This window comes from Eschrichtius robustus, chromosome X, assembly GCF_028021215.1.
Source record: "Eschrichtius robustus isolate mEscRob2 chromosome X, mEscRob2.pri, whole genome shotgun sequence".
Lineage (NCBI taxonomy): Eukaryota > Metazoa > Chordata > Mammalia > Artiodactyla > Eschrichtiidae > Eschrichtius > Eschrichtius robustus.
In genome coordinates this window covers 79,432,284-79,447,821 of record NC_090845.1, presented here as the reverse complement: position 1 = coordinate 79,447,821, position 15,538 = coordinate 79,432,284, and the positions used below count along the sequence as shown (strand labels likewise).

General features: G+C 33.0%; 1 non-coding gene across 1 annotated transcript; it reads left to right on the top strand.

Annotated features, from left to right (window-relative positions):
• Positions 1-339: 339 nt before the first annotated feature.
• On the top strand, positions 340-446 carry LOC137757557 (U6 spliceosomal RNA). Its single transcript, XR_011072397.1, has one exon. It is a non-coding gene; the product is annotated as a U6 spliceosomal RNA (small nuclear RNA).
• The last annotated feature ends 15,092 nt before the right edge of the window (positions 447-15,538 follow it).

Here is a 15,538-nt window from a genome sequence, read left to right as displayed (position 1 = left end):
AAGAACAAAAAACCCCAAAGTTAGCAGAAGGCAAGAAATCATAAAGATCAGATCAGAAAAAAAATGAAAAAGAAATGAAGGAAACGATAGCAAAGCAAAGATGTATAAAACTAAAAGCTGGTTCTTTGAGAAGATAAACAAAATTGATAAACCATTAACCAGACTCATCAAGAAAAAAAGGGAGAAGACTCAAATCAATAGAATTAAAAATGAAAAAGGAGAAGAAACAACAGACATGGCAGAATCACAAAGGATCATGAGAGATTACTACAAGCAACTATATGCCAATAGAATGGACAACCTGGAAGAAATGGACAAATTCTTAGAAAAGCACAACCTGTGCTCGCTTCGGCAGCACATATACTAAAATTGGAACGATACAGAGAAGATTAGCATGGCCCCTGTGCAAGGACGATATGCAAATTCGTGAAGCATTCCATATTTTTAATAAATAAAATAAAAATAAAATTAAAAAAAAAAAAGAAAAGCACAACCTTCCGAGACTGAACAAGGAAGAAACAGAAAGTATAAACAGACCAATCACAAGTACTGAAATTGAGACTGTGATTTAAAATCTTCCAACAAACAAAAGCCGAGGACCAGATGGCTTCACAGGCGAATTCTATCAAACATTTAGAGAAGAGTTAACACCTATCATTTTCAAACTCTTAAAAAATATAGCAGAAGGAGGAACACGACCAAACTCATTCTACGAGGCCACCATCACCCTGATACCAAAACCAGACAAAGAGGTCACAAAGAAAGAAAACTACAGGCCAATATCACTGATGAACATAGATGCAAAAATCCATGACAACATACTAGCAAACAGAATCCAACAGCACATTAAAAAGATCATACACCATGATCACGTGGGGTTTATCCCAAGAATGCAAGGATTCTTCAACATATGCAACTCAATCAATGTGATAAAACACATTAAAATATTGAAGGATAAAAACCATATGATCATCTCAATAGGTGCAGAAAAAGCTTTTGACAAAATTCAACACCCATTTATGAAAAAAACCATCCAGAAAGTAGGCATAGAGGGAACTTACCTCAGCATAATAAAGGCCATACATGTCAAACCCACAGCCAACATCGTTCTCAATGTTGAAAAACTGTAACCATTTCCTCTAAGATCAGGAACAAGACAAGGTTGTCCACTCTCACCACTATTATTAAACATAGTTTTGGAAGTTTTAGCCACAGCAGTTAGAGAAGAAAAAGAAAGAAAAGGAATCCAAATCGGAAAAGAGGAAGTAAAGCTGTCACTGGTTGCAGATGACATGATACTATACATAGAGAATCCTAAAGATGCTACCAGAATAGTACTAGAGCTAGTCAATGAATTTGGCAAAGTAGCAGGATACAAAATTAATGTACATGAATCTCTTAAATTCCTATACACTGATGATGAAAATCTGAAAGAGAAATTAAGGAAACACTCCCATTTACCACTGCAACAAAAAGATTAAAATACCTAGGAATAAACCTACCTAAGGAGACAAAAGACCTGCATGGAGAAAATTATAAGACACTGATGAAAGAAATTAAAGATGATACAAACAGATGGAGAGATATACCATGTTCTTGGATTGGAAGAATCAACATTGTGAAAATGGCTATACTACCCAAAGCAATCTACAGATTCAATGCAATCCCTTTCAAACTACCGATGACATTGTTCACAGCACTAGAACAAAAAATTTCACAATTTGTATGGAAACACAAAGGACAGAGAATAGCCAAACAACTGAGAAAGAAAAATGCAGCTGGAGGAATCAGTCTACCTGACTTCACACTGTACTGCAAAGCCACAGTAATCAAGAGAATATCGTCCTGGCACAAAAACAGAAATATAGATCAGAATAGAAAGCCGAGAGATAAACCCACGTGCATATGGTCAACTTATCTTTGAAAAAGTAGGCAAGAATATACAATGGAGAAAAGACAGTCTCTTCATTAAGTGGTGCTAGGAAAGCTGGACAGCTATATATAAGAGAATGAAATTGTAACACTCCCTAACACCATACACAAAAATAAACTCAGAATTGATTAAAGACCTAAATATAAGACCTGATTGTATAAAACTCTTAGAGGAAAACATAGACAGAACACTCTGTGACATAAATCACAGCAAGTTCCTTTTTGACCCACCTCCTAGAGAAATGGAAATCAAAACAAAAATTAAAAAATGGAACTTAATGAAACATAAAAGCTTTTGCACATCAAAGGAAACCATAAACAAGACAAAAATACAGCCCTCAAAGTGGAAGAAAATATTTGCAAATGAAGCAACTGGCAAAAGATTAATCGCCAAAATTTAGAAGCAGCTCATGCAACTCAATATCAAAAAAAATCCAAATACCCAATCCAAAAATGTGCAGAAGACCTAAATAGACACTTCTCCAAAGAAGATATACATATTGCCAACAAACACATGAAAGGATGCTCAACATCACTAGTCATTAGAGAAATGCAAATCAAAACTACAATGAGGTATCACATCATGCCGATTAGAATGGCCATCACTAAATCTACAAATAATAAATGCTGGAGAGGGTGTGGAGAAATGGGAACCCTCTTGCATTGTTGGTGAGAATGTAAATTGATACAGCCACTATGGAGAACAATATGGAGGTTCCTTAAAAAACTAAAAATAGAACTACCATATGACCCAGTAATCCCACTACTGGGCATAGACCCTGAGAAAACCATAATTCAAAAAGAGTCATGTACCACAATATTCACTGCAGCACTATTTACAATAGCTAGGACAAGGAAGCAACCTAAGTGTCCATTGACAGATGAATGTATAAAGAAGATGTGGCACATATATACAATGGAATATTACTCAGCCATAAAAAGACATGAAATTGAGTTATTTGTGGTGAAGTGGATGGACCTAGAGACTGTCATACAGAGTGAAGTAAGTCAGAAAGAGAAAAATAAATACCATATGCTAACACATATATATGGAATCTAAAAAAAAAAAAAAGGTTCTGAAGAACTTAGGGGCAGCACAAGTATAAAGTCACAGACATAGAGAATGGACTTGATGACACGGGGAGGGGGAAGTTTAAGCTGGGACAAAGTGAGAGAGTGGCATGGACATATATACACTACGAAATGTAAAATAGATAGCTAGGGGGAAGCAGCCACATAGCACAGGGAGATCTTCTTGGTGCTTTGTGACCACCTAGAGGGTTGGGATAGGGAGGATGGGAGGGAGACGCAAGAGGGAGGATATATGGGGATATATGTATATGCATAGCTGATTCACTCTGCTATAAAGCAGAAACTAACACACCATTGTAAAGCAATTATACTCCAATAAAGTTGTTTAAATGAATATTACCTCATTTTTTTTATATTAAGATGATTTCTTAATTATTTCCTGCATTGAGGATTTCAGATTATTCAGTTGCAATTTAAAATATACATTCATATTTAAAACCTAGGTGAACTTAAAAAAATAATGCTCATCATAGATAAAAATTTCTTTACAAAATATTATGAGAATAAAAGTATTTTAAAAATATCATAGAACGTGTAAGATTTCTTATAAGCCACAGTATGTACTGAAACTGAAATTAGAAGATGAGAGACACTCTTCTATGATTTTGATGCTAGTAAGTCATATTTTTAAAGTTAATGATTTTTTTATCTCTTTCTTTTTGATTTATTCTTCTGTGTTTTTTCTGAGGCATTAGCTTTGGTGATACTTCACAAAAAATGTCATGTTCATGATTCACAAAAATTCATTATTTTTTTAAATAGATCTTTATTGGAGTATAATTGCTTCACTATACTGTGTTTCTGTTGTAAAGCAAAGTGAATTAGCTATATGCATACATATATACCCATATTCCCTCCTTCTTGAGCCTCCCTCACACCCTCCCCATCCCTCCCCTCTAGGTCATCGCAAAGCACCGAGCTGATCTCTCTGTGCTATGCTGCTGTTTCCCACTAGCTAACTATTTTGAGAAGGCAATAAAGTTCATTATTGAATCCACTAGAATTATATCCAAACATCCCAACATAGTTTGCTAGCATGTAGAGGTTATCCACCAACTTAGGAGTGCTGCTTTCGGATAATTTAATTTGCTGCTACCGTTTTACAGTGCATTTATTTCATAAGACTTCAACAAAGAAAATTTGGTAAAAATATGTGAAATATGTTTGCTTTTTCTCCTCATAAGTTTTTTTTCAAAGTGGTGTTTGTTGGATGGGACAATTTCCACTACCTTATGTGGATAGTGTAGTACATCCACTTTGGTATGGTCTGTGAGATAGGTTCATAAGCATTCACATGTCCCCTCTCTGCTACAGAGTCTCTGTTTAACACATATCATGGTTTGTTGCTTGGAAAGTTTTTAAAAAGCTAGTTTGTTTATCTGATAGTATAAGTTCTGAAAACCATATTCATATATATTATACCAATCTTTGCCTTGCATTCTCCCCTAAGTATATATTTTTTTTTATGCTGCACTTTAAAACTCTTTGTCATGGAAGGAAATCACATCCACCACTCATTTGTTCCACCACTCTCATCTGAGAATGAACTTCTTATTTTCTGTCCACATAGATGTGGCATAATGTGAGAGAAAAACCACCAAATCACTGCATCCGTTTCTACTGACAAAAGTTTCCCCTTGCAGACATTATTTGCTCTTGGAAAGATGTTTTGGTTTCAGCAAAGGGATTCATTGTGTGTGTATGTGTGTGTGTGTGTGTGTGTGTGTGTGTGTGTGTGTGTGTGTTATTGTTTAGTATCATAATACTTACAAAGTAACAGCAAAATAAATGCTAAATAAGTTTTACTGTTAAATAAAGCTTTAAAAATGAAAAAGAGTTTGCCTAGAGATGTTCTAGGAGTAGAGTTTCAAAAATGTGAGCAATATTTTTGTTGTTTCTCCAGGAAGAAAATGTGCAGAAATAAGTTGGTAGATAGGTTGTTTTTAGGATTATAGTCCTTTAGCAACTAATTTATACGTGACTCTTTTGATTCAATTGATGCTAGAATTTCTATTTGCAAAGAAATATTTTGGCTTGGATTAAGAGGATCTAATATGACACTTTCTGTTTACATATGTGGAAAAATATATTTCACATTATTTAATAGACTTGATTTCTCATATATCTATAAAGGAGTATTCTGAGTTACATATCTCACAACTCCTTTCTCTTTTGGTGTAATCTATTTTTTCATATATTCTTAAATATTTAGAAGTGATGTTTTTTCAGGATCCTATTTTCTCTTTTATCCAAATCTATAAACCATTTATCATTTGCTGTTCTTGTTCACTACCCCCTTTATTCCAACAATAAGCAAGAAATAATATAGTTGCCAAAAAGTTAATCAAAACATTAGCTTTCTCAATATCACTTGCATTATACAATAGGTTCTCAAGGGAGAGGGTCAGCTTGTTTTCACACATCTGTCAGTGATAATTGGAAATAAGTTCAGTGGGCAATTCTTTTATGACACTCAGATACTACCTAAATAGCAAATTTTATTATGAATGTGTCCTTAATTAAAATATATGACAGCTTTCATTTCATGTTCATCTGTAATAAAATTATCATAGAATGTTTTAATTTGCCATAAAAGTCCCAGGCATAGAATCCTCATATAAAAGTAGTGGAATACACTTTCTTCTCAAGTACACACAGAACATTCTCCAGGATAGATCACATCTTGGGTCACAAATCAAAGCTCAGAAAATTTAAGAAAATTGAAATCGTATCAATCATCTTTTCTCACCTCAATGCTTTGAGATTAGAAATTACAGGAAAAATACGTTAGAAACACAAACACATGGAGGCTAAACAATGTCCTGCTAAATAACCAAGAGATGATTGAAGAAATCAAAGAGGAAATTTAAAAAAATATATAGAAATTAATGACAATAAAAACACAATGACCCAAAACCCATGGGATGCAGGAAAAGCAGTTTGAATAGGGAACTTTATAGCAACTCATTGTCTCCTCAAGAAACAAGAAAAATCTCAAATAAACAATCTAACCTTACACCTAAAGCAACTAGAGAAAGAAGAACAAAGAAAACCCAAAGTCAGTAGAGGAAAGAAACCATAAAGATCAGAGCTGAAATAAATGAAATAGACACAAGGAAACCAATAGCATAGATCAATAAAACTGAAAGTTGGTTCTTTGAGAAAATAAACAAATTTGGTAAACCTTTAGCCAGACTCCTCAAGAAAAAAAGGGAGAGGACTCAAATCAATAAAATCAGATACAAAAAAGGAGAAATTACAACCAACACCACAGAAATACAAAGGATCATAAGAGACTACTACAGTCAACTATATGCCAATAAAATGGACAACCTGGAAGAAATAGACAAATTCTTGGATAGGTACAACTTCCCAAGACAAAACCAGGAAGAAATAGAAAATTTGAACAGACTAATCACAAGGAATGAAATTGAAACTGTAATTTAAAATCTTCCAACAAACAAAACTCCAGGACCAGGTGGCTTCACAAGCGAATTCTATCAAACATTTAGAGTAGAGCTAACACCTATATTTCTCAAACTCTTCCAAAAAAGTGAAGAGGGAAGAACACTGGCAAACTTGTTCTACAAGACCACCATTGCCCTGATACCAAAAGCAGACAAAGACATCACAAAAAAAGAAAATTACAGACTAATATCACTGATGAACATAGATGCAAAAATCCTCAACAAAATACTAGCAAACAGAATCCAACAGCACATTAAGTGAATCATACACCATGATCAAGTGGGGTTTATCCCACGAATGCAAGGATTCTTCAATATACACAAATCAATCAATGTGATGCACCATATTAACAAACAGAAGAATAAAAACCATATGATCCTCTCAATCGATGCAGAAAAATCTTTTGACAAAATTCAAAACCCATTTATGATAAAAACCCTCCAGAAAGTGGGCACAGAGGGAACCTACCTCAACATAATGAAGGCCATATATGACAAACCAAAAACAAACATCATTCTCAATGGTGAAAAACTGAAAGCATTTCCTCTAAGATCAGGAACAAAACAAGGGTGCCCATTCTTGCCACTATTATTCAAAATAGTTTTGGAAGTCCTTGCCACAGCAATCAGAGAAGAAAAAGAAATGAAAGGAAACTTAATTGGAAAACAATATGCAAAACTGTCACTGTTTGCAGATGACATAATACTATACATAGAAAATCTTAACGATGCCATCAGAAAACCACTAGAGCTAGTCAATGAATTTGGTAAAGTTGCAGGATACAAAATTAATGCACAAAAATCTCTTGCATTCCTATACACTAAAAATGAAATTTCAGAAAGAGAAATTAAGGAAACAATCCCATTTACCATCACAACAAAAAGAATAATATCCCTAGGAATAAACCTATGTAAAGAGGCAAAAGACCTGTCCTCAAAAAACTATAAAACACTGATGAAGGAAACAAAGATCAGACAAACAGATTGAGAAATATACAATGTTCTTGGGTTGGAAGAATCATATTGTGAAAATGACTATTCTACCCAAAGCAATCTACAGATTTAATGCAATCTCTATCAAGTTCCAATGGTATTCTTCACAGTATTAGAACAAAAAATTTTACAATTTGTATGGAAACACGAAATACCCCAAATAGCCAAAGCAATCTTGAGGAAGAAAATTGGAGCTCAAGGAATCAGGCTCCCCAATTTCAGACTATACTACAAAGCTACAGTAATCAAGACAATATGGTATTGGCACAAAAACAGAAATATAGATCAATGGAACAGGATAGAAAGCCGAGAGATAAACCCACACATCCTTGGTCACCTAATCTATGACAAAGGAGGCAAGAATATACAGTGGAGAACAGACAGCCTCTTCAATAATTGGTGCTGGGAAAACTGGACAGCTACATATAAAAGAATGAAATTAGAGCACTACCTAACACCATACACAAAAAAACTCAAAATGGATTAAAGACCTAAGTGTAAGGCCAGACACTATAAAATTTTTAGTGGAAAACATAGGAAAAACACTCTTTGACATAAACCACAGCACGATCTTTTTTGACCCACCTCCTAGAGTAATGGAAATAAAAACAAAAATAAACAAATGGGACCTAATTAAACTTAAAAGCTTTTGCACAGCAAAGGAAACCATAAACAAGATGAAAAGACAACCCACAGAATGGGAGAAAATATTTGCAAATGAAGCAACGTACAAAGGATTAATCTCCAAACTATACAAACAGCTTATGGAGCTCAATATCCAAAAAAAAACCAATCGAAAAATGGGTGGAAGACCTAAATAGACATTGCTCCAAAGAAGAAATACAGATGGCCAAGAGGCACATGAAAAGATGCTCAACATCACTAATCATTAGAGAAATGCTAATCAAAACTACAATGAGATACCACCTCACACCAGTCAGAACGACCATCATCAAAAAATCTGCAAACAGTAAATGCTATAGAGGGTGTGGAGAAAAGGGAACCCTCTTGCACTGTTGGTGGGAATATAAATTGATACAGCAACTATGGAGAATAGTTTTGAGTTTCTTTAAAAAGCTAAACGTAGAACTACCATATGATCCAGCAATGCCAGTACTGGGCATATGCCCTGAGGAAACCATAATTCAAAATGGCACATGTACCCCAATGTTCATTGCAGCACTTTTTGCAATAGCCAGGATACGGAAACAACCTAAATGTCCAATGACAGTTGAATGGATAAAGAAGTTGTGGTACATATATACAATGGAATATTACTCAGCCATAAAAAGGAACGAAATTAGGTCATTTGTACAGATGTGGATGGTCCTAGAGTCTGTCATACACAGTGAAGTAAGCCAGAAAGGGAAAAACAAATACCACATATTAACACATATATTTGGAATCTAGAAAAATAATACAGATGAACTTATTTCCAGGGCAGGAATAGAGACACAGATGTAGAGAAAATACATGTGGATGCAGGAGAGGAAGGGGAGGGTGGGACGAATTGGGATATTAGGATTGACATATATATGCTACCAAGTGTAAAATAGATAGCTAGTGGGAACCTGCTGTATAGCACAGGGAGTTCAGCTTAGTGCTCTGTGATGACCTAGATGGTTTGGAAGGGGGTTGTGGGAGGGAGGTCCAAGAGGTAGGGGATATATGCATAATAGCTGATTCACTTCATTGTACTGCAGAAACTAACACATTTAAAAGCAATTATAAGCCAGTAAAATAAATAAATAAATATATAATAAAATTTAAAAAAAAATTTATTGTGGTAAAAAATACCGCATAAAATCTACCATATAAACAAATTTTAGGTACCGTCGTAACTCAGAGATATTGTGAGTTCAGTTTCAGAACACCACAATAAAGCAAATATCATCGTAAAGTGAGTCACACAAATTTTTTTTGTTTCCCATTATATATAAAAGTTATGTTTATGCTATACTGTAGTCAGTTAAGTGTGCAATTGCATTTTGTCTAAAAAATGTACATAACAATATAAAAATACTGTATTGCTAAAAAATGTTAACCATTGTCTGAGCCTTCAGCGAGCCATTATCTGTTTGCTTCTGTAGGGACTTGCCTCAGTGTTGATGGCTGATGACTGATCAGGGATATGGTTGCTTAAAGTTAGGGTGGCTATGGTAATTTCTTAAAATGAGTTGACAATGAAGTTTGCCACATCAATTAATTCTTTCTTTCACTTAAACACTTAGATGCTATTGTAGTGTTATTAATTGGCTTAATTTCAATATTGTTGTGTCTCAGGGAATAAGAGGCTCAAGAAGAGGGAGAGAGATGGGGGATCAGCTGGCCTGTGAATCAATAAGAACACACCAAACATTTATGGCTTAAGTTTGCCATCTTATATGAGTGTGGTTTGTGATGCCCCAAACAATTATAATATTACCATCAAAGATAACTGATCACAAATCACAATAACAAATATAATAATAATGAAAAAGCTTGAAATATTGTGAGAATTACCAAAGTGTGACACAGAGACATGAAGTGATCAGATGCTGTTGGAAAAAAATGGTGCTGATAGACTTTTTCAACACAGAGTTACCATAAACCTTCAAAGTGTAAAAAAGTCCAAAATCTGTGAAGAGCAATAAAGTGAAGCACAATGAAACAAAGTATGCTTGTGTACATTTCAGTAGTGTTAAGTATATTCACCTTGCAGTGCAACACATCTCTAGAACTTTTTCATCTTATAACTCTGAAACTCTATATCCATTAAACATTAATTCCACACTTCTCCCTCCTGCCTTTGAAAATCATACCTATACTTACACTTTCTATGATTTTGACTACTTTAGATAGTTCATATGAATGGAATCATACAGTATTTGTCCTTTCGTAATTGCCTTATTTTGCTTTGCCTAATGTTTATCCATGTTGTAGATATGACAGAATATAATAATTTTTAAGGCTGCATAATATTCCATTGAATGTGTATGCCATATTTCTTTATCCATTTCTATGTTGATGATATTTGGGTTGCTTCTATCTCATGGCTATTATGAATGATACTGCTGTGAATATGTGTGTGTAATTATCTTTTTGAGATACTTTCAGATATATATTCAGAAGTGAGATAGGTGGATCATAAGGTAGTTCTATTTTTAATTTTTTGCTGGAATTTCCATATTTTTTTCACAATGGCGTAAAATTTTACTTTCCCTCCAACAGTGCACAAGGGTTCCAACTTCTCTTAACCCTTGCTTGTTATTTTCTGTTCTTTTGAAAGTGACGATTCTAATGGATGTAAGGTGAGTTTTCATTGCTTTTTTCCATTTTTAAAACAAATTATTTTGCTTGTTTTTGAGTTATTGGAGTTCCTTATATTTTCTGTATTTTAACCAATTTTCAGATTGTTGATTTGTAATTATTTTCTCCCATTCTCCTCTCCTATTTTGTGGGTTGCCTTTTCACTCTGTTGATTGTTTCCTTTGCTGTGCAGAGATTTTTAAGTTTTATGTAGTCTAGTTTTCTATTTTTTCTTAATAAACAATTGCCAAAAAAGAAAATCAAAGACATATATGAAACTTATATATATTTTGTCTTCTAAAATTTCTTAGAATTCTTGGTATCATAGAATCTTGATAGCTTGTTAGAACACCTATAATTATATTTTTCAACCACATATTTCTGTTCTTGGTATCATAGAATCTTGATAGCTTGTTAGAACACCTATAATTATATTTTTCAACCACATATTTCTGTCTGCAGTCCATCTCTAAGCCTATATTTGTGTTGATTGTTCCTGTCTGTCATTGAAAATTTGCTAAATCCATATGTAATGTTTACTTTGATAATTACTAGAGGATAAATGAGTAAGCTAGAGTGGAGACGAAGTTACCATCATACACAACTGCATGCAATGGCATTGCTTTTTAAATTATGTGATAGTTTTAATCAAAATTGGAAGGATTAACTGGATATAACAGTGCTTACCAAAATTAGGCTACTGTGATATTTAGTGTTCTGTTTATCAGGCAACACATTAACAGATTGCATTTTGATTAGGTTTTCATGTGAATTAAAAAAAATTATTTTGTCATTCAATATTTATAAAAACTCTTCATGTAAGACACTGATAATAATACATAAAGCTGAATAATATACAACAACTATACCCCCAAAACTCACATTTTAGTGAGGGCAAATGCTTATAAGCACATAAATTACAATACCAACTTATATACATTGACTCTTATCCTTAAAAACTCAGCTCATGGTATCTCCTCTGGAAGCCTTTCCTCACTGCTCAGTCTTATATGTATACCCCTATTTTATTCAACTGTTTCACCTTATGCATATACAGGAGTCAACAAATTGTAAATGTTCCTGTTAACTCACATGTCTCTCACCATTTTAATTCTATCTCTTCAAACAAATGGAGTCCGTGTTAATCAGATCTATATATCCAATGTAAGCTTGTGCAAAATGGAAGATAATCTCAAGTAATAAGTTTGGATCATGTACTAGGCTGTCCTTACATAGACAGCCTAAGACAATTTATTTGATCCTCTCTGGAATAATGAATTAACTATTCATTCCATATGCCACCATCTAAACTCTAATGGCTTCTAAAATAGTTATATCCCCCTGAAGTAACATTTTGACACTTTTCCATGGGCTTGTGCAAGAGATCCTCTTACACTAATCTTCAAATCTGGATATTGTGTCAAAGGAGAAGTAGAAAGAATGAGGAAATATAAGGCAAGAAACTCCCTAATCGTCTCAATATTTCTTCAATATGTGCTTGATGATTTCTCTGCTTGGCAAGGATTTATAAGCCACTCTCAGAGAAGCAATACAAAATTTTACAAAGACTCCCTCTACACTTGATAATGAATAATGTGATTCCCTCAGGGAGAGAATTTGTGGTAGATCTTATTGCATTCCCCCTAACATTTCCCTAAAATTGCAAGAACATAATATTGGGTTGTATATTCATAAATTATTTTGTTTGTTATTTTCATGTTTAAAATAATTATATCGAGTTAAAATGTACATAATGTACAAAGCACACGTTATAATTGCACAATTTGATGAGTTTTGCAAACATATACACCATGTAACCATCATAGCATCCACGATTTGACTACTTTCAAGCTTCTAGAAAGTTCACGTTTCCTCTTCTAGCCATCTCAAGGTGATGACTCTTCTCATCTATATCAAAAGACTAGTTTTGCTTATTCCTACAATTCACATAAATGAATCATACAATGTACCCTACTTATTCTATTTATTTTCTCTCCTAGATACAATGTTTTGGAGGTTCACTTATGCTATTGCATGTACTGGTAGTTCATTTCTTCTTTTCTCTGAGTAGTGTCCCCTTGTGTGGATGTACCACAGTTTGTTTATTCACTCACTTCTTCATGGTTTGTTTCCAATTTTTGGCTATTGCCAAAGCACATTTGTGGGCATGTTTTCATTTCTCTTGATTACATATCTAACAGTGATTTGCTGAGTAAACCTACATATATTATTATTTTAAAAATTTTATTATGTATACATGCAATGAAATATTTACTGTTACCAAGGGGAGGGAAATGGGAAGTTATTCCTTAATGGATATAAAATTTTTGTATGAAATGAAGAAGAATTTTTGTGTATAGAGATAGTGATGATGGTTACACAACATTGTAAATGTATTTAATGTCACTAAATTGTACATTTATAAATAGTTAAAATGGTAAACATTATGTTGTGTATATCTTGCCACAATAAAATTTTTGCATAGTATTAGCTAAACAAACCTGATTTAAATTTTCAAATATTTGTAGATTAATGGCATTTCATCCCCCTGTACTTCAAATCCTGAAATTCCTTTTCTGATGTTGAACATCAGAAGGTTATTTTAAAACCTTTTTCTTTATATTTACTCTCATACTGGAACTAACTTGGGTGCATAGGAATTAACATTGACATAAAAATGGAAGGGGAGATTTGTCAAGAGTATATGATCTTGCAGGCAATTAAACAGTGTTTTTTAAACAGTGTTTTGTGTTTTTTTTCTCATTGAATTTTTGGATAGAACACTACTATGGAAAAGTAACAGATAAATTGATTTTCTTTTTATTATGAACATTGAGTATTGATAATTGTCTTGGTACATTTTTGACCCATTTATATATATAGTCCTAGAAGTGACCTCACGCAATTGGACTTTCAAGTAGGTATTTCAATTAAAACTGGCCTAACTTCATGACACCATGCAGCTTATTCACTCTGTATATTAGATGTGAGGTAAGGACAGCTGAAAACTTTCACATGTGTATGCCTTATTTACCAATGTGGTATAGAACTACATTATGCTTTCCTTTTTCACTTCCATTTAAATGCATACATGAAAATGTGTTCAGCTAACCCTAACAGGAAAATTGGGAACAGCCATCATTAAACTGATGCAAAGGCTATACCGTCTACTACTCTAGTCCCAATTTTCAATGGATTTGCTTTCCCAGTAGTTTTTGGTGGAAAGTGCCAGCCGCTCACTTTAATTACATATTTTTCAAATTTTGCATATTATAAATGTCTAGCCTCAAGAAACTACAATAGAATGTAAATAAGTTATTTCTTTAATTTTTTTGAATTCAAAAATTTCAAAACATATAAGTCTAAATTAATGTGATTTATGGAAAAAGTGTCATTTCAAATTTGTTTCCTATAAGCCTTTATATTAAAATAATTTGAAGTAATAAATTTAGTCAAAATAAATATTTAATTCATTCAAATTTATCAAAAGACATGTTGAAATGTTTTCGCAGTCAATACATGAAACCACTAATATTTCTTGCATAGACAATCATAAAACAACCATGGACCTAAAGACTATAGACTAAATTAAGCCAGAGCTTTGTTTTTGTTTTTGTTTCTTTATTTGCTCAAGTTTTAAGATTTATCCAGTAACATTTAAGATTGTTATTTTAAAATGTGCTACTGATAACAACCTTACCTAATAATTTGAATAATTTTAAATTTCTATCATTTTAATACTCAACAGTTGACATATATTATGATGATTTAAAGTAGCTTTCTTTAAAGTATTTCAAGGCATAAATGTTAGGACTGAAAAATATATGTGTGCCTAAGGGCTAATCACTGTTAACATTTCTCTTCTAATTACTGGTAAATTTAAGATGGGGAATTTTTAAATATATTTATTTTCCAAGAAGCATCCCTGACTATCCGGTTTATTTGATACTACTAGTGATTAGGGAAAGTTCATTCCTTTGGGATTAGTAAGTAATTTTATTAAGTTTATAATTGAAAAATTTATTACTTTCATTAAATTGACTCCATTAGATCGAACCATGCTCTCAAAACACGTGAATAGCGATTTTCATCATCCATTTATATGTCAGTTAAGATAAATTTGTTATTTAATATAACAAGTGTAATAGTGTTTTTATGTGGTGTGTGCAGCCTTTGATTGAATTTAGGCTATTGTTATCTACAGTCTGCCTGAAAAACATAACCATCAATTATGACAATCAGAGATTTTATGCAGTGTCAGCATTGCCACCATTATCCATCATGATTAAGATGCACTGACATTTTAAATTATCAGGACTAATATTCTTCACACATATTACAATTTTCTGTACTACTAATTATTTTTATAACTTTTATTTTCACCTAACAACTTATTTTAAAACTATTCCCCTTTCAGAATATAACAATATACAAATCTTTGTACTTCTTTTTAACAGGTGCATAATATTCTACTTTTTACATTTGCCAAAGTGGACTAATCATTCGCCTATTATGAGATATTTAGGCTCTCCCTTGAATTTTAGCAACTATTAGCAATAATGCATACAATTGTACTCTTTATATTTTGCATATTTGTGTGAATGCATGTTTAGGGCAAATTCCCATGCATGAATTGCTTTATCAAAGCCTATATACTTTTTTTGTTTGTTTGTTTATTTTTAATTTTTAAATTTTTTAAACATCTTTATTGGAGTATAATTGCTTTACATTGTTGTGTTAGTTGCTGCCGTATAACAAAGTGAATC